This window comes from Mastigoproctus giganteus, chromosome 2 (genome assembly GCF_048544385.1).
Source record: "Mastigoproctus giganteus isolate SK-2022 chromosome 2, ASM4854438v1, whole genome shotgun sequence".
Taxonomy (NCBI): Eukaryota; Metazoa; Arthropoda; class Arachnida; order Uropygi; family Thelyphonidae; genus Mastigoproctus; species Mastigoproctus giganteus.
In genome coordinates this window covers 139,006,737-139,028,036 of record NC_143576.1, presented here as the reverse complement: position 1 = coordinate 139,028,036, position 21,300 = coordinate 139,006,737, and the positions used below count along the sequence as shown (strand labels likewise).

The 21,300-nt window shown below is 36.2% G+C and overlaps 1 pseudogene across 2 annotated transcripts in view; it reads left to right on the top strand.

The window, feature by feature from the left end:
- The first annotated feature begins 9,599 nt into the window (after positions 1–9,599).
- The window catches only part of LOC150089602 (octopamine receptor beta-2R pseudogene), a 165,884-nt pseudogene continuing 154,183 nt past the window's right edge, over positions 9,600–21,300 (top strand). The window contains exons 1-2 of one of the 2 annotated variants that reach the window (XR_016546675.1): positions 9,600–11,177; positions 12,941–13,049. The product of XR_016546675.1 is annotated as an octopamine receptor beta-2R pseudogene, transcript variant X2 (transcript). Of the gene's footprint in view, positions 11,178–12,940; positions 13,050–21,300 lie in introns of those variants that run through there. The other variant, XR_016546674.1, reaches the window with a different exon arrangement.

The following is a 21,300-nucleotide window of genomic DNA, read 5'->3' as shown; positions in this document are numbered from 1 at the left end:
ATTCTGTTTTATTTCTGGTATAGTCAAGATTTCTCGTGTCTCACAAAATAATAAATAACTTTCTTTCTCGTTTGTATTGTCTTGTTCCTCTCAATTGTTTTCTTCCTAACGATAATATAATTCTTGTTGATCAGCGAACTACTCGCTTCTGTTTGTAAAGACAAATCCAGCCTTTACTACTTCACTTATTTGTCAAATTAGTTTTTATTCCTTTTAATTCTGACAAAATATTTTTTCTACCAACTGGGTTTCATTTCTCTTTAAGAAATCTGGGATTTTTCTAAGGATAGTGAGTAATGAGAAATTCATCCTACCTTAATAATCTTCACCTTTTACCGACAGAATTTTCCTTTTCCTGGTGTAGGATGTTATTTATTAGTCTTTGCTTCTGCTTGATCTTGAAGACCGTACTCCTGAAACCACCATAAATATAATACTGCTGTTAAAGCGCTATTTATAATTTAAAGAACATAGTCTATCAAGGTTTCACATTGGAATTTATTCAATTTTTCCAAATAATACTGTATGTCTGTCCAAATAAATATCCGTCGTGATGAAAACAGAGCTAGCGATGTACAAGACGTAATACATCTGTGTTGAAAAGCACTACGAGATCGAGTTAAGGTAGCCAACATTGCTTCAGGAATTTTGATTTATTCATTATTATTGCTGTACTAGAAAATCTAGCCTGCTACGTGGCAATTTGCTTATATGTAGCTTAATTCAACCCCCTTTTGTGTCAGCAAACAGTTTTTCTGACAGTGGCTCACAGGCCACTTTGACGTGATTCCCCAATAAATTAATTACTTCGATGCGTGATTTTTATTCGTTCCTCACTCTCAGGACTGATTGGATATATCATCATCATCATTATCTATATATCATAACCTAACCTAATATCATAAATAAAATTTCTGTATCACCGACTTGTAAATCGAGAATGAATTCATCAAATTTCCTTATCCTATGTTAAAAAGATATTTAGATATAATCAGAGATAAAGGAGAAAAATAAAAATAAAAACCAAGGAATAAAAAAACACAGAAAGATTGCATGCTTTCTATCGCACATTGTATGTAGACTAAAATTCCAATGGTTCCCAACCGGTGTGCCGCGACCCCTTTTAAGTGTGCCGAGAGATTAGGAAAAAAAAATTCTCTTGGGTTCAATGGCAATCACTATTTCGGTGTGCCGTTAATATTCGCGTTTTAACTTAAAGTGTAACTTGAGTGACAAAAGGTTGGGAACCACTGGACAACGTCCACGCTTAACTGGTAACAAGTGTCAGATGAACAGCTTTTTTTATATACAGAGAGAAAAGAGACATGAGTTGCAGAAAGCCTCTGTTGAGTATTTTTTTTTTTTTTTTTTTATGAAAACCCCAAACACGAGAGGTATTAGAACCTATAGTACTTAGTACCGTGCTTTGATTGGAGGTTGAGAAGACGAAAGAAGATATTTGTTGATATTACACTTGAACTTCCGTAGACTGTAATTTTCAGGAAATACGTATGAAGGAAGGTTGTTCCAGAAAACGGCAGTTGAAGGAATAAACGAGGAAGATGAAAAGTTGGTTCTGTGAGTTTGAAGTTGGACAATAAATGGATGTTGGCTGGTGGTCGCACGTGTTTGGACTGTTTTGAAAGAGAGAGAGTGGGAATTATAGAGCCAATTCAGAAGACCAGTGCCCATGGAAGTATCTATAGAAAAGGCATGCAACAGAAACAGTACGTCTTGAGACAGAGAGTGGAGAGAGACTCTGTAGAGAGGAGTCATTAATTAACCTAACTGCCCTCTTCTGAATGGAATCTAGAAGCCTGAGAGAGGTTTGGGGGGCACCGCCCCATATGTGTGAACAATATTCCATGGTAGGGCTGATTTGCGATTTGTATTGAGTGAACAGTTGTTTGGAAGAAAAGTAACACTGAGAGCGAAAGAGATAACCAAGTTTTTTAGAAGCAGAAGAAGCAATATTTGTAATATGTTGTGCCAAGAGGGTTTACAAGTCAGGGTAATCCCCAAAAGAGATATATCATCTTGCCTAGAAGTCGAAGTGTCACCAAAGATAAGCAGAGGAGCTGAAGAATCCTTTTTGCGAGATATAAGGCAGGACTGGGTTTTAGAAGGATTGAAATCAACTAAGTTGTCATTGCCCCACTGGTGAATTACCTGGAGTTTGGCATTTAAGGAATTGGTAATGGATATCGAGAAGTTGAAGCTGATTGAGCAGGGCAAGGTTTCTCAAACTGGAAAGTGGAATGCAATGTGCTAACGTCAGCAAAACTATGGATATAATTTCCTGACAATGGAAGAAGGTCATTCATATACAAGAGACAAGAGTAGGGGAAAGAATTAAACCTTGGGGGACACCGGCATTAGTGGAGAAGTTACAAGACAGAGAGCCATCTACCATCACCCTCAGTGAGCGATCAGAGATAAAACTGGATAACCAATTACAAAAAACAGTTGGCAAACCATAAGATGGAAGCTTGTTTAGAAGAACTTTATGCCAAACAGGATCGAAAGCCTTTGAGATGTCTAGCGCGACTGCTTCTGTTTTACTGAACTTTACCATTGAATTTATCCATAAATGGGTAATATAAACCAGAATATCACTAGTGAATATTCTGACACTGACGGAATCCATAATGGCGATCGTTGATCAGTCGGAAAGATTCTAGGTAGTTTAAGAGTTGGCGGTTAATTGATTTCTCCATTACTTTAGAAAGAGTAGAAGTAATTGCAATGGGACGATAATTGGATGGCAGGGATTTGTCACCCTTTTTAGGAACTGGCTAGATATGAGCAAATTTCCAGCAGAAGGAAAAACACCTTTGAAATAAGAAAGTGAAAAAAGGCGGCAAAGAACAGGAGTAAGCTGAGCACAGGTTTTGGGAACAAGTAGAGAAATACTATCAGGACCTGGAGTTTTCTTAGCATCAAGATTCGTCATAATCCTTCTGACATTCTTTTGACTGGTGGGGAATGGCGGGAGGTGTTTTACCAAGATCATCAATACATGAGTTGGAAGGAAAATGGAATGCTAGTAGGTCAGCTTTATCCTTGGCTGAAGTGACAATATAACCATCTGGTTTTGACAGAGTTGGAAGTAGAGATGGACAAAAGTTGCGGCCAATAGCTTTGGCAAGAGAACAGAATGCTCGGTTACCATTAGGGCAAGAAGCAAGTTTTCTACTCTTAGCGTGTTCAAAATCTAGTTTCGACTGATTAATAATTACTTTACAATTGTTGTGAGCTTTGGTCTAGGCAGAAAATGAAACTGAAGAATTGTAAACAAGCCAATTATAATGTGCAACATTCTTCTCTTGAACAGCCTTAGCACATTTATTGGAAAATCATGGTTTAGATAAAAGTCGACATTTTAAAGTGGAGTGTGGAATAAAGGATCCATTCCTCCAAGAATTATTTCACTGACACGATCTGAGCAAACGTTCACATCAGAAGTTTTTAAATGATAATCCGACCAAGGAAAAGAAGAAAATAAATCTCGCAGGACATCCCAGTTTGCATTCTTGTAATGCCAAACAACACAAGGCTGGGAATAGCCATGAGATAAAGGCTCCATTGGAGAAGAGACAATCACCAAGTTGTGATCTGAGGTCCCTAAAGGACCACTCACTTCGACCGTGTACTTAGGATTGTTTTTGAGAAAACGGTCAAGCATTTTGGTTGTATGATCAGGATTGTCCGGTATTCTGGTAGATAAATGAACAATTTGTGCGAGGTCATTAGTAACTGCAAAAGCCTCAGCATCTCGACCAGCTGAGTCTGTGTGACTAGAGAATGGAAGCCAGTTGGAGTTGTGAACATTAAAATCACCAAGGAAAATCACCTCACTGTTAGGAAAGTTGGACTGGAGAAAGTCAAGTTGCAAAGAGAGGAAGTCAACGAGCTTCAAGTGATTAGTGGAGTTGGCAGAACGGTAGAGACAACAGATGAATTTGACAGAATGAGCTATAGAGATTTTAAGCCAGAGAAGGTCGAAAAGAGGAGATTCCAAATTACCAAGTCTCTGACAGGGAATATCGGAACGGACATATGCACAAGTACCACCTTTGAGACGAAAGAAATCATACAGCAACTATACGTAAATTTGGGTGTACGTTACAGTTGAAAAGACCGTTCGAACGTCTGGTAAACAGACATAATCAGAGTTCTGTAAAATAAGTGCATAGCGATCTCGGAGAACAGTGTTAGAAATGCTACTGAATTGAAGGAGAGTAAGGCTCCAGGAGTAGACGGTATATTAAATAAAAAAATATATAAAAATAAAGGCTTCCGAAGGCCTCCGCAGCCGGGTGGCCAGGAGCGGGAGTGCAATAGCACACGCACTTTGAGTAGACCGGGGTTCAAGCCCCTGACTGCTAAATACGGTCGATCTGTCAACCTGCACTGGACCAGCGTGGCAGATTATGGTCTATTTCCTTCAGCATGAATTGTTGAGGAGGCTTCCACACTGCAGTGGGTTGATAATGGCTGAAGTTTACTTTTTAACTAAGAAAAGGAAACAAACTTCGCCACAAAGTTTTATCAATCTCATTCTGTAAAGCAGTAAGTTACAACGAGTTATCTCGGCCAGTCTTGCTCTTAAAATCAAAAAGTAGTGCTCTCTCTAAAGGAAAGTACATTGCACCCCCCCCTTTTTTTAATGAGCGCTATTACCCAGACGGTAGTTTTAGAAATTACTGTCTCTTTATTGACGAATAGATGAGTACTGTCAGTGTCAGACTTGAGAAACAAGTGATGAAAGATTTCCACAAAATGAGAGATGCCAAAGACTGTCAGGTACAGTAACGTTTGTTTTTCCAAGTTTGTCAGATAAGAGACGTTTCTATTAGTATTAGAATGGCTAAATGATATAATGAAGCTGAAACGGAATTTTCTGCATCTGCCAAAAGGGGGTTGGGTGAAAAAACTTTCCTATTGCTAGACTGCCTTGAGCCCGATTCATTTTCTTTCTTTTTTTTTTAATGCAAAAAAAAAAAAAAAAAAAAAAAAAAAGAAAGAAAAAAGCGAGACAGGAAAAATCAGGTCTCTCAGTTGATCCAAATGGAAGAAACAGAAAGTTCAGTAAAAGTGGCAAATGATTTGATAAAAAAGCACTTTGCAAAGATATTTACAGTTGAAAGACCGTTCGAAAGTCGGGTAAACAGACAGAATCAGAGTTCAGTAAAATAAGTGCATAGTGATCTCGGAGAACAGTGTTAGAAATGCTACCGAAATGAGAGAAAGTAAGGCTCCAGGAGTAGACGGTATATTAAAAACAAAAAAAAAAAAAAAAAAAAAGAGAAAAAAAAAAAAAAAAAAAAGAGGTTTCATGAGTGTATCAGCCCGTTAGGGAAGTTAACGAGATTGTCATTAGACTCCGAGGTAATTCCTCTGGACTGAAGAAGCGCTAATGTCGGTCTATTCCACAAAAGAGGTGCGAAAGATGTGGTGGGCTTTCCCTGTAGACCAGTGAGTTTGACTTCAGTGGTGGCTAATATCATGGATTCAGCGGTTAGAGATATGAGGATCACCTTGACAGGAATGTATCCTTAATGGATCCCAGCATGGGTTAGTGATGGGGAAAGTTTTGAGGAATCAATCTAGTTAGTTATTATGACGAAGTCATAAAAGACTGGATGCAAGAAACAATTTTAACATAATTTACCTCGACTTCAGTAAAGCTGTTAGTAAGATTCTCCATGAAAGGCTGTTAAATAAACTAGAGCAAATTGGGATAATTGATAAGGTCTTTCGTTGGGTCAGCCCCTGTATAATAAATACTGTATTATTGAAATGGTAGACAGAGAGTAGTCACAAATGGGCATTCCTGGGAATGGATCAGGGTAGCAAGCGGAATCCTTCAGCGTTCAGTTCCCCCCCCCCCCCTCTCCTGTTTCTAATCTTCCTTAATGACATTGACGAGGGAGTGCAGGGAAATTTTTCCATGTTTCGTGATGATTGAATAGTACGAAGCGTAGTTAATCAGATCATGTTGCTTCAAAATGATTTGGATCAACTGTAGATACGGAAATATGAGACTAGCTCTCCCACCATTTCAATTTAAAAGGAAAAATTAAACAGAGTGCTCTTTAGTTTATCTACTATGCTGAAAAATACGCAAACGTGGTGGGTGGGGTGGTAGAAAAGTCAGAGGAGCGACAATTAATACAGTAAAGCTGTTAAGGAGCGGGAGAGGTTGAAACATCTCTGGGATAAACCGTAATTTGTAATTACTGTATGTCTCTGGTGCAATATTTTTATTCCTAACCATTAACAACAGTATTATTTTGAACTGACACCAACCATAGTTAAATTTTAGTGAGAAACTGCTTAGGATTTAACTCATATTTTAAATTGAAAACTTTTGTACAAATTTTGTAAAATTATAAAATTTGTACAAAAACTTTAATTACTTTAGTTTATTAATTACTTAAGTTTATTAATTATTTATTTAATTACTTCAGTTATAACTTAAGTAAAAATAATTTTTAAAAAATAAATTGAGAAACTTTTTTCAGAGTTTAAAAGCCATCGATAATGTCTGATAACACTTACCATTATATTTCTTATACAAATTATTTTTGTCGTTTTATTAATTTTTAAAAAAATGTGTTAATGTAAAAGCTTTTTAAATGAAAAACATCACACTTTAAGATTATGATCCACTACTGATATTAAAATGTTCGATGTTTAGAAACATGTTGCCTGTGTAACGGCCTCTGATTCTAATTAACTGGTAATGGGAAATTTTAGGGTTAATAGCTCATTTACAAAGATTTCTCAGGATTAGTTGCGCTGTCTCTTGATATTAACATCTGAGTGCTTTCAGTTTGTTTGCTAGGCAATATCCTGCAGTGATGGAGCTGCGACATCGACTTAGTAGCTCTATCTCGGCAAACACATCGAACTAGGCAAGAAAGGAAGAGAGAGAGAGAGAGGGACTGTGATAAAATTTATCCGCTTATCCGCAAGTAAAATGTATTCCGAGCACGACTAGTATCTTTCACAAACTTCCTCAACTTCAGTATTGCTGATCTGACATTGTTAGTGCGTCAGTTCACTGCTTTCACGTTTTCCATCTAACATATCATGCTCTCCCATCTAATGCTTGGGGCTTTAACGTGAGGTTGACAAAGAACTACGAAGTAATCCATCCATCTAGCTAAAAGTATTAAGCTTTGCTGACGTTATCAAATAGCAAGCTTCTTGATTTAGACACGAAACATTGTGTTTCATTTTTCAGACCCTACAACAAGAGGCACCAAATCGATCACGTTATAAGAATCAATCACTGAAATACGTAAAGTACCGTAGCAGAATAAAAGAAGAGATCTTGTAAACAACATTTATAAACAGAATTTCAAGCTATTCAATTTCATCAATAGAAATTTTAATCGTTTAGTTGTCATTATTTATATCACGTTCCACTCAATTTGATAAATAATTATGCATGTCTGTAAAATGAAATTAATTTTTTAATGAAACAATTATTTGGCTATTTTTGGATTCTTTTGAGTTTCCTTGGATTCCTTGGAAGCTTTGAGCTTCCTCTATTCACGATTGCGGTTGGATTATCATCCAACCGCAATCGTGAATAGAGAGTTAATTCCGCTTCCTTTTGTAGGAATTTCCCACTTCATCCTTCCCCTCTCATATTGAGCAACTAATCCTACAACGGACTGTGTCTTTTGTTTGTACAACATGTGTGTTTTCGGGCCGATCTGCATGTTGTGCTGGCCGAAAAATCGAAATAACTCATGGAAAACCTTGCTTCTCTGTCCGAAGTCAGCTAACTATAGCCAAAATTGGAGAGACCTTAGGAATTCCTTCGGTCGTAGAAGGGAATCAAACCGAAACCTCTCTCGAAACGAGCGGCAATGTATCGTGTCGGCTAAGCTGCCAACGGACCCGGATTAAATACTCGAACGAATTCCCTGTCATCTACTGACAGTTAAATCAACAACTAACTGTTGCTACCGGAGGTACATTTAAGCTCAGGCGAAGCAGATGGTTTCGCCTAAACTTAAATGTATTATTATGCTTTAACTTCCGAAGAAGAACTCGAGGAATAGGTACGTTTAACAGTTCTGGCGCTGGATAAAGTAAATAGGCAGTGACCATCCAATCAGAATGAGTTTATTCTAATGGTCCATTTTCTGGAGAAGGGGTGAGCGAGGTGAGCTAGCATAGTAGAGTGAGGGGTAAGTAAAAAATAACAATCTTAACAGATTGTTTTAAGTTTGTGATAAGCTACGCACCGTAGCAGCAATGTATGTTTTTACAATTGAATACATCATTTGTTTTAAAAAAATCATCTTTCTTGATTAAACATTCATTTTAAATATTAGATTTGAAATTTTCAAAATAACTTTATTCCTGAATTTTTAAAGAAATAGGTTAATAATTCTCTAATTTGGAATTGTGTCTGATGTCTTGCAGATGTATAACACAGAAATGGGATTTCTGATTTCACGCTTATGTAGTTCATGGGCGGAAAGTAATTAGAGTATTTCAGTAATTTTAAGCCTTATTAATATCGATCAGAATTTCTTCTATGGTTTTCATTCTGATAAAACTCGGAACGATTCTTAGTATTATGCCTATCTCATTAAAATACCGTAGAACACCGTTCGGGATATGCGTCAGAACGTTAATTATTTAATGTTATAATGTATTTGAACAAAGATAGACCTTTCAGCGTTGAATACAGACTAGGGAATTTATGACCAAAATGTAGATTTTTAATGTATGCAGGTGAAGGTGCATTTTCTTTCTTTTTTTTTTTTTTTTTTTTTGTGGGCGGGGAAATCTTTTCCCTAAATTCAACAATGCTTAATTTGCTTTCTTGAAAGGAAGCTTCTGAAACAGATTTAAGTAATTAGATCTACTCACTAGTAGACCAGCAGAGGTAACATTAGACTTCTGTTGTTTTACTGCAGCAGAATTCTTACAAATACCTCAATTAGCATTTATTAATGTTAACTGAAGCTCTGTAGAGCTCACATACTCGTGTTTCTCACCCTTCTGCTTCTGGCGACTTCTTAATTGCACCAAAATCTCTGTCCGCAACTTTTCTGTGACCTCCCTTGCTGGTTATAAAACTGATTTGTTTCCTTCGTTCCACCTATGATATTTTCTGGAGGGGGGGGGGAATTGCGACTACTTGAATATGCGATGCGCGACTAGAAATTTTCATAGGGGAGTCCTTCCTGTACAACCTTCCCCCCTTTATGAAAAGTCTTCACTTTATCCATCCCTTTAAGGAGATCGATAAAGATTTTAAAAAAGTTAATCTTCCCTTTACTCTTTCTATATTTGTAGATTGAAGACCGATTTAAATTTAATTGTTTTATAAAATTGCTGCAAGATCATCAGTCCTTTTTTTTTTTTTTTGCAATTATTAAGCCTAATTTGCAACTAGTCTTGATAATTGCAGATTATTCTTAATGACTGTCACATCGAACACTGAAAAAAAGCTTTTAAAACGCAACTATTCTCGCGTACTCTTGCATTTACAGCACGAAACATTAGGACACCTGTATTGATGCGCGCGCTTCAAGGACTCTTCGATTTGGCGTGGTCTGCGTAACTTACAATGGCGCATGCGCAATGGCTAAAGATCTTTTTCTCCCATCGAACCCATTACAGTGCATAGAGAAGGAATGTAGTGTTCGCACGTGGACAATACTGCGGTAAAAGGCTTATCGGACGTTTTGTGGGAACTGACTGCTGGAAGAAGTGAGATGCCTCGTTCAGTAGAGAATGTGAAACGTGATCAGAAGTTAGTTAATTCCACGTGCTGTGAATGAACGCAGTTCACTAATGAGGTGCCGACAAAGGAGGAGTAAATCATTTTGTTACGAGTGCGATGACTGATTCGACGTACGACAGAGAGCACGAGCTTATAGTTTTGAATGAAATGCTACGGACAAGTGCCGAGTTCACTACTAACAGCATCGATAATGTCTCTTTGCCTTTGGATTATCCTGTAGAGGAGGAAGACTGGAACGGTATCGTGCATCTTATCCTGAAATCGTTCGTTATGTGTTTTATTACTTTCAGCGCTGTGTTTGGCAATCTTTTGGTTATAATAAGCGTGTTTCGCCATTACAAACTTCGTATTACTACCAATTACTTTATAGTGTCGTTAGCCTGTGCGGATATCCTGGTCGCTGTATGTGTGATGACGTTCAGTGCTAGCTTGTCAATATCAGGGAAATGGCTGTTTAGTCAAACAGTGTGTGACTTCTGGAACTCTTGCGATGTACTCTTTTCCACTGCTTCCATTATGCATCTGTGTTGTATAAGCGTCGATCGCTATTACGCTATAATGAAACCTCTCGAATATCCCACTAAGATCACCACAACGACCGTGGTAATTATGCTCAGCTGCGTTTGGTTGTCTTCAGGTCTCATATCATTCATTCCTATTTTCTTAGGTTGGTACACTACGGCTGACCATCTGAAGTACAGCGAATTAAACCCGGATATATGCGAATTTGTGGTCAATAAGCCGTACGCTATAGTTTCCAGCTGCGTCTCCTTCTGGATCCCTTGCTTTATTATGCTTTTCACTTACTGGAAAATCTATCTGGAAGCTTCTCGTCAAGAAAAAATGCTCCATAGGACACAGGTGTGTTCCGGAGGAAATCAAGACAGTACCCGAAGTGGAACTGTCAATAGTACGAGCACTACTGCTCTCTCTCCAACTCCTCGTAACTCTTGCGGATATGATCCGGAAAGCGGCCAGTCCACTCCAATGAAAAGGACCATCAGCAAAATGAAAAGAGAACACAAAGCTGCAAAAACACTCGGGGTTATAATGGGAGCATTTATTCTGTGCTGGCTGCCATTTTTCTTGTGGTATCTTTCTATAACGATGTGTGGCAACGCTTGCCACTGTCCGGATATAGTCACAGAAATACTGTTCTGGATAGGGTACTTTAATTCGTCTTTAAATCCACTCATTTATGCCTATTTCAATAAAGACTTCAGAGAAGCCTTTAAGGATACAATTCAAAAAATGTTTTGCGGCTGTATTTGCTTTCATTGGATAAAAAACCCCGCGAACAATCAGATCACACGCTACAGCGGCACTCGAAGATCTACTCAAGAGATAGGAGTGGTCGAAAATAAATATGCCAGAGAGTAGATTCTAGGAAGCAATGGTAAGTGGGACTTAAAATATAGTCTTTTCCCTTTTTGTTCTTCTACCTTTGAACATAATTGCTATTACTTATGGTGTATCAATGCTAAAACTTTAGCCTAGTTATAGATTTTCCTGGTTTGAACTTTGACTTTCTTTAATTTCAAACTACTGAATGAAAAGAGCGGTCAATTAGTGGTTGTCACTTAATGAATAGGCTGTTATATGCTGTTGAATGTGTGGTGTAATGTAAGCGAGAATCTTCAACTAGTTCCGTACTTATACCTTACTATAAGTTCGCAACCAGCCCTTAGAATGAAGATAACAGATAAATGTTGTTTTAGTTAAATGTCAGAGAAACATTACTGAGAAATTAAAGAAACTAATTTCCTGAGAAAATAAAATATCATATCCTAGTATACTTAGCGTTTTCAAATTAAAACGCTCCTGTGATGGGTTACCTGGTTAGCTACGATAGGTTAGTACCAGCCTCAAAATAGACTTGTTTCTCGCCCTGCAATATTTTATGTTTCCCTAAGGATTAAAAATGCTTTTTAAAACTGAACTCCATTTAATTTTTGTATGTTTCTTGTACAATAAGAAACAAATATAGATACAATGCGACATGCAATGATAATACATTACAAAGTCTTTTGAAGTGGGTATGAGGAAAGGGATTGTGGCCGTTAAGACGTATAATTAATATTTTTTAGAAAATAAGCGTGTTGATTGAACAATAAGGGATTAATTCATAGTTCTGTTTTCTAAGAGATTATAAAATAAAATTACGAATCTCCGATTTGTTACACAAGTTACTGTGGTTAGTTTTTTTTTTTTTATTAAAAAACCCAAATATGAAAGGCATTTAGAACTTATAGTAATGAGTATCGTGTATGGGTTGAAGGCTTGAGACAGAAAATATGACATTAGACATGAATTCCTGTAGATTTATAATTTTGGACAAGCCCTCTGATTCTACAGTATTTATAGTTTATTATCACATTTGACCTCTAAGGGTCAATTTCATGCTTACTCCAGTAGAGTCCATGAGGCACGTCATTGAGAGTAAACCAGAACCCACCCTACAGCTGAGTATAGTCGAGCGTAATTTCACTTTGGCCATTAGATATGCAGCTGGAGTTAGTTTTAGTGTAATACATGGAATATAATATCAGGTGACAAATATGTTAATGAAATTAGATGCAGGCGCAAGCTGATTTGTATTTCTCGTTAACCCGCACTCAAGAGTCCAGTGTTAATACAATTGTTCTGTTGCTTTTCAATTATAAACTCATCTTACTTATAAGAAGCAATAGTCAAAAGTTACTGGATCAGGCGCCAAGACTACCTAAGTCGATGTAGCAATCATCAGTTCGCAAGTCTCCACTACTGGGCACTTCTAGAACCACAAAAAGGAAATTCATGTGATCATGAATACAATGAGAATGTGTATCCATAATAGGTACATGTATTCATGGAAAATTGTGTGGGGAAATATCTACTCGTGAGATGTATGGAAGTAAACTAGATCCCGATTAAAGTTCGAGCTCAGTAAACTTCTAACTCGAATAAAGTGAAACGGAAGATTCCTTTCACATTCCTCAAGTTCTCAACTTTTTTTTTTTTTTTTTTTTTGCGACAAAGGCCAATCATTATCCACACTCTTCCCCTCAAACTAGAGACCCCATAGCTACTATTATTATTTTTAATGTTTTTATCATATAAAACGTTAAAATCAGCAGTAGCCTAACAACTTACTCCTGAATTCTCTGTATTATCTTTTAGCCAGTCAATTAACAATCCGATGATTTAGTGAAGTATCAGACTTGATCCGATGCAAGGTCTTAAAAAACCTCACTGAGTATATCTTAATTACACAAAGAAGCTTTGGGACGCCGGCGTTGTGAACGAAATTCCTCTAGAGATTGCTCCTTTCCTTTGACAACAGCCTTCGATTCTAGCTGTCGCAGAAAAAGAACTGGCATGTTCGTTTGACAACAGGATGGAGTGGAACTGTTTGCTGTTATACGAGCTGCACGTAAGAAATGAGAAGTTTTAGTTTCGCATAAATTGATCGATTGACTTTGGTTTATATATATTAAAAAAAAAAAAAAAAATTCTTAGTTTTCGACTCTTAACATGAAAGTATGACGTTCGAGAGAAATTAAAAGTATTTCGCATGGGGATGATCTTTTTTGAGTTCTATTTGTTAAAGATATCAGAAAATATTTCGTATTCGTCAAAAGATTACATAATCTTAAGTTCTGAAAGATAATAATCATATCACTTATTCGGTTTCCTCATTCTCCTCTATGGTTTCCCTAAGGTGATTAATATCCGAACAATCGCAATTTGTCATCTTTAGATCTTATCGATTTTAAAGAACCAACGCTGATTTCAAGGTATGCTAATGAATAATTTATAATTGGCGCCCGTTTAGGTGTGAGCGCCCGGCAGGAGGTATCGGTCAGCAGCAAGGTCTGATAATGGGTATCAGCAAGGTTATTCATTGTATATTAGTTTAAGTAACACCTAAATAAAATATATTAAAACTCCACGTGGTATAAGTGGTAATTTAGATATAATTTAAATGGATAGAAACCACGTAACGTCCTTCCCTAACCATATAATTAGTCGTACCAGTTTGATTTGAAAGCTAACACTAGATATTATATTGTATCAGGTAAACACTGAAGCTAGTTGTACAAAACATTAAAATCTATCACAGATGTGGTTATGGAAAAAAAAGTACAGCTTCTAAGTAGAGCTGTACATTTTTTACTTAAGTAAGATTCAGCTTCTTTATATCGGACTGAATATACATACGATTTCTAACGGGGGGGGGGAAAGGGGAGTGGTGCTTATACTTTGAATAGTTGCCATTTTTTTTTTGAAATGGTGGAACATAACAAAAATAATTCCTTTAGAATTTAAATTTGGGCTGTATGATCTCGTTGGCATATTTTCAGAAAGTAGGTGGAAATTATTACCATTTGAGTGAATGGGTTTTGAGCCTGTGGATGCTAAATACGCTGCTGTTTCTTATAAATATAATACCAGGAGAATAGTGGAAAGATAAAAATAGATTGGATATTGACAAATGCACCAAAGCAGCAGAGGATGCAGATGTATATATAATAATATAACAGTAAATGTAAAGATGGCAGGGCAAGTTACACAGAAAGTCACAAGAAAAAGGACAGAATAAAAAATTAAAAACTGAAGCAAGCAAATGGCAAAAAGGTGTAACAAACAAGGCTATCTAATGAGAGAAAACAGAAATAGCTGTAATTTAAAGAATAGCATCACGCAAAGCAGAGATAACTAATTCTTAAATTTATATAAAATATAATACCAGAGTTAAAACCAGGAGAAATAGCGGAAAAATAAAAATAAATTGGATATGACAAATGCACCAAAGCGCGCAAAGCAGCAGCAATGGATGCAGATATGTATGTATATTGTAATAAATAACAGATAAAAATAAAGATGGCACTGCAAGTCACACGGAAAGCCAAAGGCCAAAAGGAAGAAGATAACTGAAATATGAGAATGTAGGTTGAATTAAAGAAATTAAAGGGTAGTAACCTATAAAATAAATTTATTATGCTTTTCACTTACTGGAAAATCTATCAGGAAGCTTCTCGTCAAGAAAAAACGCTCCATAGGACACAGGTATGTTTCGGAGGAAATCAAGACCAGGAGAATAGCGGACATCAGATTTAATTGCATATTTGCTCTACTTCCCCGATTTGAATTATAGCCAAATTTGCCCGCCCTTATCTGATGCCAGTTGCTATTGCCTTTATTTGGCATTCTGGTGTAATTTTGTTTTACAGGTTACTACCGTTTAATTTAACCTACATTTTCTCATATTTCGGCTATTTTCATCCTTTTGGCCTTTGGCTTTCCGTGTGACTTGCATTGCCATCTTTATTTTTATCTGTCATATTTCTCTCTCTCTCTCTCTCTCTCTCTCTCTCTCTCTCTCTCTCTATATATATATATATATATATATATATATAAATAATGGCTTACTGCGAACCGTTTATTAAATTATTACAAACGCAACCCTGGCTATTCAGATTTCTCATTAAATCAAGAGCAACATCCCTAACTGCTCGACAAAATGTAGCAGGAGGTTAGCATGCCGTTAATTCTACGCAATGGGCAGCCAATAGGGGTTTCGCACTTGGATAGCATGCATCGACACAGCGTGTAGATCACTTTGTGCTTCGTGAAAAGCGTGCAGAAGAGTGGTATAATTGCTTAACATATTTTCCTAGTTTATTCGCCGCTTTTCCGGGTTTCAATAGCTTGGAAAACTCAGTTATTCAAAAGTAATTCACTGCTCTTTAATTATAAGCTTTTGGCACATGTTTAATAATACAGTATCATATTCTGTCAATATTTTGATATTTAAAGTGGAAACGTTAACTTCCGAAATAAGACACAGTAACACCACCGCTATTTTAATTACAACTCTAAATACACAGTATAAAGGAGCAATCTTTTACCAACAACAGCGAGGCAATACATGCATTTAAGTGCTTTTCTATTAACGGTAATCCGCTCTGCGTGCAATAAATCTTGATCAATGCAACTCGGTACATAAATTACTACCTTGCTTTTTATACAACATGTCTTTACATATCATGGCATCATTTCAGACCATAACTATAACTTAAACTTGTCATGTTTTAAGTTTTGCTTCAGTTTTGCGTCCTCATAACGCCAAATAAACTTTTTTTTTTCTATTTTAAAATCCATATTTTTTTTATAACCCGTTTTCTCTTTGCTTCTATACAACAGTCTTGGTCATGGTACGCATTAGAAAGAAATAGCAGCATCCTTACCATTAGGGAACAGTGTTTATTTGAATTGCAAGGCTGAGCCCACATCAGAAGGAAAGACCTGAGTTCGAATCCCGTCAATGACGCGAACAATTCGACTTTTCCACAAGGTTGCTGATTTAGTTGGTCTCAGGAGAGGGTAGCGTGGTTTTCCGCCCAAAAAACAGCAAATCGACTACAGAACATAGGCAATTTACAGACATATACAATGCACTATGGTTTAAGTTGCTGATGCGTCTAAAACAACCACCCCATGCCATACAAAAACCAACGAAGGCCACGGCAGCTCGTGATGACTTGCTTCACAATATGATATTGCGTTTTGCAGCAAACTCTTTAAATAACTAAGGATTTGGTTGGCTTAAGTACATTAATATTTTATAGCTCTCATAGCATTTGTTCTTAAATTTACTTAAAATCCATTTCTTCTTGTTCGAATGGTTACCTTGGAAACAGGGCCATGTCAGGCTTTTAAGTGCCATTCCGGCACTTAAAAGCCTAAGCAAACAAGAAAGTGCCGCTCATCTCTTCAAACATGGAGAGTTCATATTTTTTCGTCCTTCCCTCCCTCACAAAATGAAAAGGTTTGTTCGTTTTCCGCGCATTGGAGCTGGCATAGACGCAGCAGTTTTCATGCTTTCGTTTTAAGTCTTTTTTGGACAGCTCATACATCTTTCCAATATTCCTTTCTTGTCTATTCTATCAATTATTTTGTTCGCCACTTTGGCTTTAAGGTTTATGAGAAACTTGTTTTCAAATCTCATTGATCTTCTATTATAGCAACCTACCTGTCTGTGGCAACTGTTAATTAGCGGTGTATTCATTATAAGAGTGAGAATTAAATATACAAATATGGTCTAATGCTATTTGAAACCATTAATTTCTTCTTTTGTTAAGACTACTTTATAATGAGGTACAAAAAAAACATTTAGGAATATTTACAAAGAAACTGTTGTATTTTTGAACTTTTCCTACTCATTCCATTATTATCCATAGGTTGAGGCATTTTGGCTTTTTTCAAAACTAATTTCTATTCAAGAAATGAATTTCATTTCCAGATCCCAGCTATTAGCCCCATAGTGCTAACCTATAACACGTGTTTTGCAAAATTTGTGCTTATTAATGCCACTGAAACAGCCCTGAGTGTTTTAGTACCTTATTATAAGAATGACAAATACGGAAGTGGTGTTTATTTGTACGAGCAGTAATGCAATACAGAGACGTGGTTGCGAGGACATTACCTGACTTCTTTCAGTAGAAGCGTTTACTTGCTTAATATTCATTAAGCAATCGGCATCTTCAGGTTTTTTTTTTTTAATAAAATTGGGGCGTGCTATAGAAAGACCAAAAAATCTTTGTCACAGCTTCTTTTTGGGTCTCGATAAATAAAGTGCATTGAATTTTGGAAAGCTCTACAAGAAAAAAAAAATTGATTTTGAGCAATGGTGTTTTTGAGTTTCTTTTAAGAATCTTGGATATTGTTGAAACATCTCTCCGTAATCTTTGGTTATTTATCATGGAAAAATCTTTTCTCAATTTCGTAAGCCTTATTAAAGGTGAAAAAAAAACTTGCATCATTGGGAGAGAACTGTTTACCTCTTTTGTTTAAATTAGAATTTTTCCTTTAATCTGTTCATGAAGAGCTTATTAATGGCTCATTTTAATTAAAATCTATTATTTAGTGTTTGGGAGCTAAATAATTAAGTTTTTTTTTTTCTGCTCCAATCATAAGTCTAAAATTCTCCTATAACGAATTTTCTGTACCATTCGTCCATCTAAAATCTTGGTCCATTTGAAATGCTAGGAATCGTGCATCAGTCTCTACAAAGCCAATTTAGGTTTTCCTCTAACTTCTGATAGCTGTCATGCATGGAAACAAACATCTGTGTCATGCATTCGTACGATGTACTGAAGAAACTTTTCTCCACCTTACATCAGTGAAATATTAGCATTGTTCTCAATATGAAGGATAATGTAAAAAATATATATGCGAATGTAAATTTCCAGGAAAAAAACAAAGCAATAAAAACGTGTAGCATATTCGAAATTGCTCCTATGAGAGCATGGCTCCTTCGCAAACTGTGACTGAACTTAAATGACTCGTGTGAAAGTACGTGCGGATATTTCTGAAACTGAATATACGAGAATCCGCTTGGAGTGCAAGGAAATCTTCGAGAAATTCTTTGCAAGGAACGTTTCAATTTGTTGCAATAAAGATCGTGATACACTGAAAGAAAAAATATTCAGGGTGAAAGTGAGAATATTGAACACTGAAGTGGAATCGCAAAAGTTTTTTTACTCGTAATATTACTGGATCCAACAATAAGAATGATTAAATGAGATCTTGTTGATCTGAGAAAGTCGTGGAGACCTGATATGCGTTGTCAGCGAGTGAGTATAATAGTACACGCATTTGAATTTATCGTGGTTAGTTCATATGACCCCTAAATACGGAATGTTTTTGTATTCTCTATATTTTGAACTCCTAACCCGATGTGGGTGACCCTTTCTGGAGTACAAACAGAAAAAAAAATTAATTACTAAATTAGTTTTAAAGCGAATAATATTTTTTCGCGTGAAGTTAAATCTGTATTTATAAAAACACTCGAGCTCCACGTGAATTATAAAATCGAGTTTAGGTTTAACCGTATATTACATTAACTGTTTCCTTCAGGTCCCTGAACGAGTCGTTCACATCTCCCAAAGGACCAGACTAAATGATCGCCAAATAGGAATCGAAACTTTCTCGAAGTAATACAGAAAGTAGAGTTATTTGTTCAATTTACGTAACATAATGACAAAAAAACGGTTTCTGCATCTAGGCGATTTCGTTTATATGATCAATGAACACTGATAGGACGAGGTAGTCCTAACATTTTAATTAATTAATGTGGCGTGTTAAAACTATGCGTCAAGTAAATCAAGTTGGAATAAAATAGTTTTTAGTGTGAGTGAGGATTATAAATTACAAATTTTTGAAAATGAATTCTAGTTTCTTTTTTTATGTAATTTGAAAAAGCGATATTGGTGTGGCAGAGTTCAGGTATTATTTCTGAAAATATTCTTTCAACATTTCCATTAGTGCCAGAATGGCAAACAAAAAGCCAAAACTTCAATTTCCGCGGTTTGCTCTTGAACAAAATTCGGAAAAAACTGCCCACCAACCTTAACAAGATCTGTCAGTCATTCAGGAAGAAACGAAAAGCTGCTAGCTAGTTATTAGGTTAATCGTACGAGTATTTAAGACTTATTTTATATTACGTCTGTTGATCGCCCTACCAGGGGTATCCATGCTTGTGCTGTTAGTAAGCCATGGCAGAAATGCAAATGTTTTGGAATTTCCACAGGGCCGATGCTTCTTTGAAGAAGTGGCCACCGTGTTTCTTATTAAGTGGGTATCAGGGAAGGGAGCTTCCTTGTTTCCAGCAGCAGCTGGGTTTATTTAAGAACACCAAGTATCTGTGCTCTCCTGGGTGAATGTAGTTCCCTGCCTAACTTTTTAATAACTATAAAAAAAACTTTTCTGATTTATTTGGCTAGTTATTTTCGGTTGAATGAAGGTGACAGTTGGCACCTCTTCAGCATTGTCTGTTGCAACTTGCAACAACCCTTTAACTTGGTAGACTGGTGTTTAATTTTGAAAATCATTTGTTTACAGTACGTTTAGCTTACATTTTAGTAAACAATATAACTCTTCAAACAAGCAGCTGTTTTGTGTTTTCAGAAGGAATCAGTATGTCTACGAGCGGTCAATATTTAAATATGGCGTGTACCTCCAGTGAATAGTTTCCGAAGAAGTAATTACTAGTGAAGAGTAAAACGTCTAGTTCCCTCTACTGTAAAGAACATCTTGTGCAGGGTTGAAAATCAAGGTTGGCGCGTATGGAAATCTGATGGGAAGAGCAATTACAGGGGCTTGCACAAATCTCTCCACAGTGACCTTAAAAGAAAAATATGCTGAGTTATGCTTCTTGTTCAAATTATGCTTTTTAAAATTGCATGTGCATTTTTTTTCGAAAATCCTCGCTTTGTTTATTTATAAGCAAACCGTAAAAGTATCTTTTTTAATATTAAAAAGTAGATAGCATAATTAAGAGAAACTTAAATTTCGTTATTCAGATTTTTTTTTAATGAAGTCATCGAATATGAGTTTTGTTATGAATATTTCGTTTTTGTATTAATATATCTTTAGAGCATTACTTAAAAAAGAGTAAACTAAAATTTGTCTGGTAGTTGGTGATAAAATTATTAAAATTGGCTTTCATTGTGTTTTAATGAACGTGCTTTACGGATTTGGTTTGGTTTTCCTGTATAAGAGATTTTAATGAAGATAATAAGAAACTACGAAGACTATTCGAACATAAGCGTTCCACGCCTTTCCTACCATTTGCCGTGTAATGAAGTGTAATATTTTAAAAGCTTTCAAGCAGTTTGCTTCTTGATAGTAATGACTACACAACACTGAACATTCTCTTCTCTGCATGTGTCATCCATGGTTTCCAACTATGAATGCACAGGAGTGTTTGGTTTTCCCTCAGGTAAAAGATGGTTTGTTTGTTCCAAGTTAAATCATGTTCTTTAGTCATAAATTTAATTTCAACTCAAATTTTACGACTAAAATTAAGTGTTCTCTATCCCTATCAATTAAAATTCTTCCCTTTTATAAAGTAAAATATCAAACCTTACAGCTAGATATTACTTTTTAAGTACCATCTACGCACTTGACTGATTGCTATGAATTAATACATTTAGGCTTTAATATATTTTCACCTATTTGCGGGTCAAGCAACAGGAGTCGTCCTCCAAGTCTACCCCCCATTCCATCTTGGATTTGTCTGTCTGTGAGTACATTTTTACAACATGACATTTTTCTTCTATTACCTACAGCCAGTACCAATCGCCATTCAATTTATATTTTTTTGTTTTATCTGAAACAGCTACTATGTTTTCGCAGAAGAAACTTCTATAGTGTGGCAAACAGGATTGTTTTCTAAAATACATTTATCTTTCTTTTTTTTTAAGTCCTCGCGGAGACAGGTAGATAGCGTAATTTTTTTTTTTTCTTCTTGATCATGTGGAAAAAAGACCTTGGGTTCGATTGCCATCGCTGGTCGAAGTTGAGAAATACTTTCACCCAGAACGAAAGAACATTTGTGCATTTTTTTTTTTTTTTAGTGTAGCGAAATTCTTCGACTGAAGATTTATTTCTTTCCCCTCCTGGAAATTAGGTTTCATCCCGCAAAACAGACTATACGACGATTCTTGGCCTTTTTAGCCCCGCGTAAACAAACA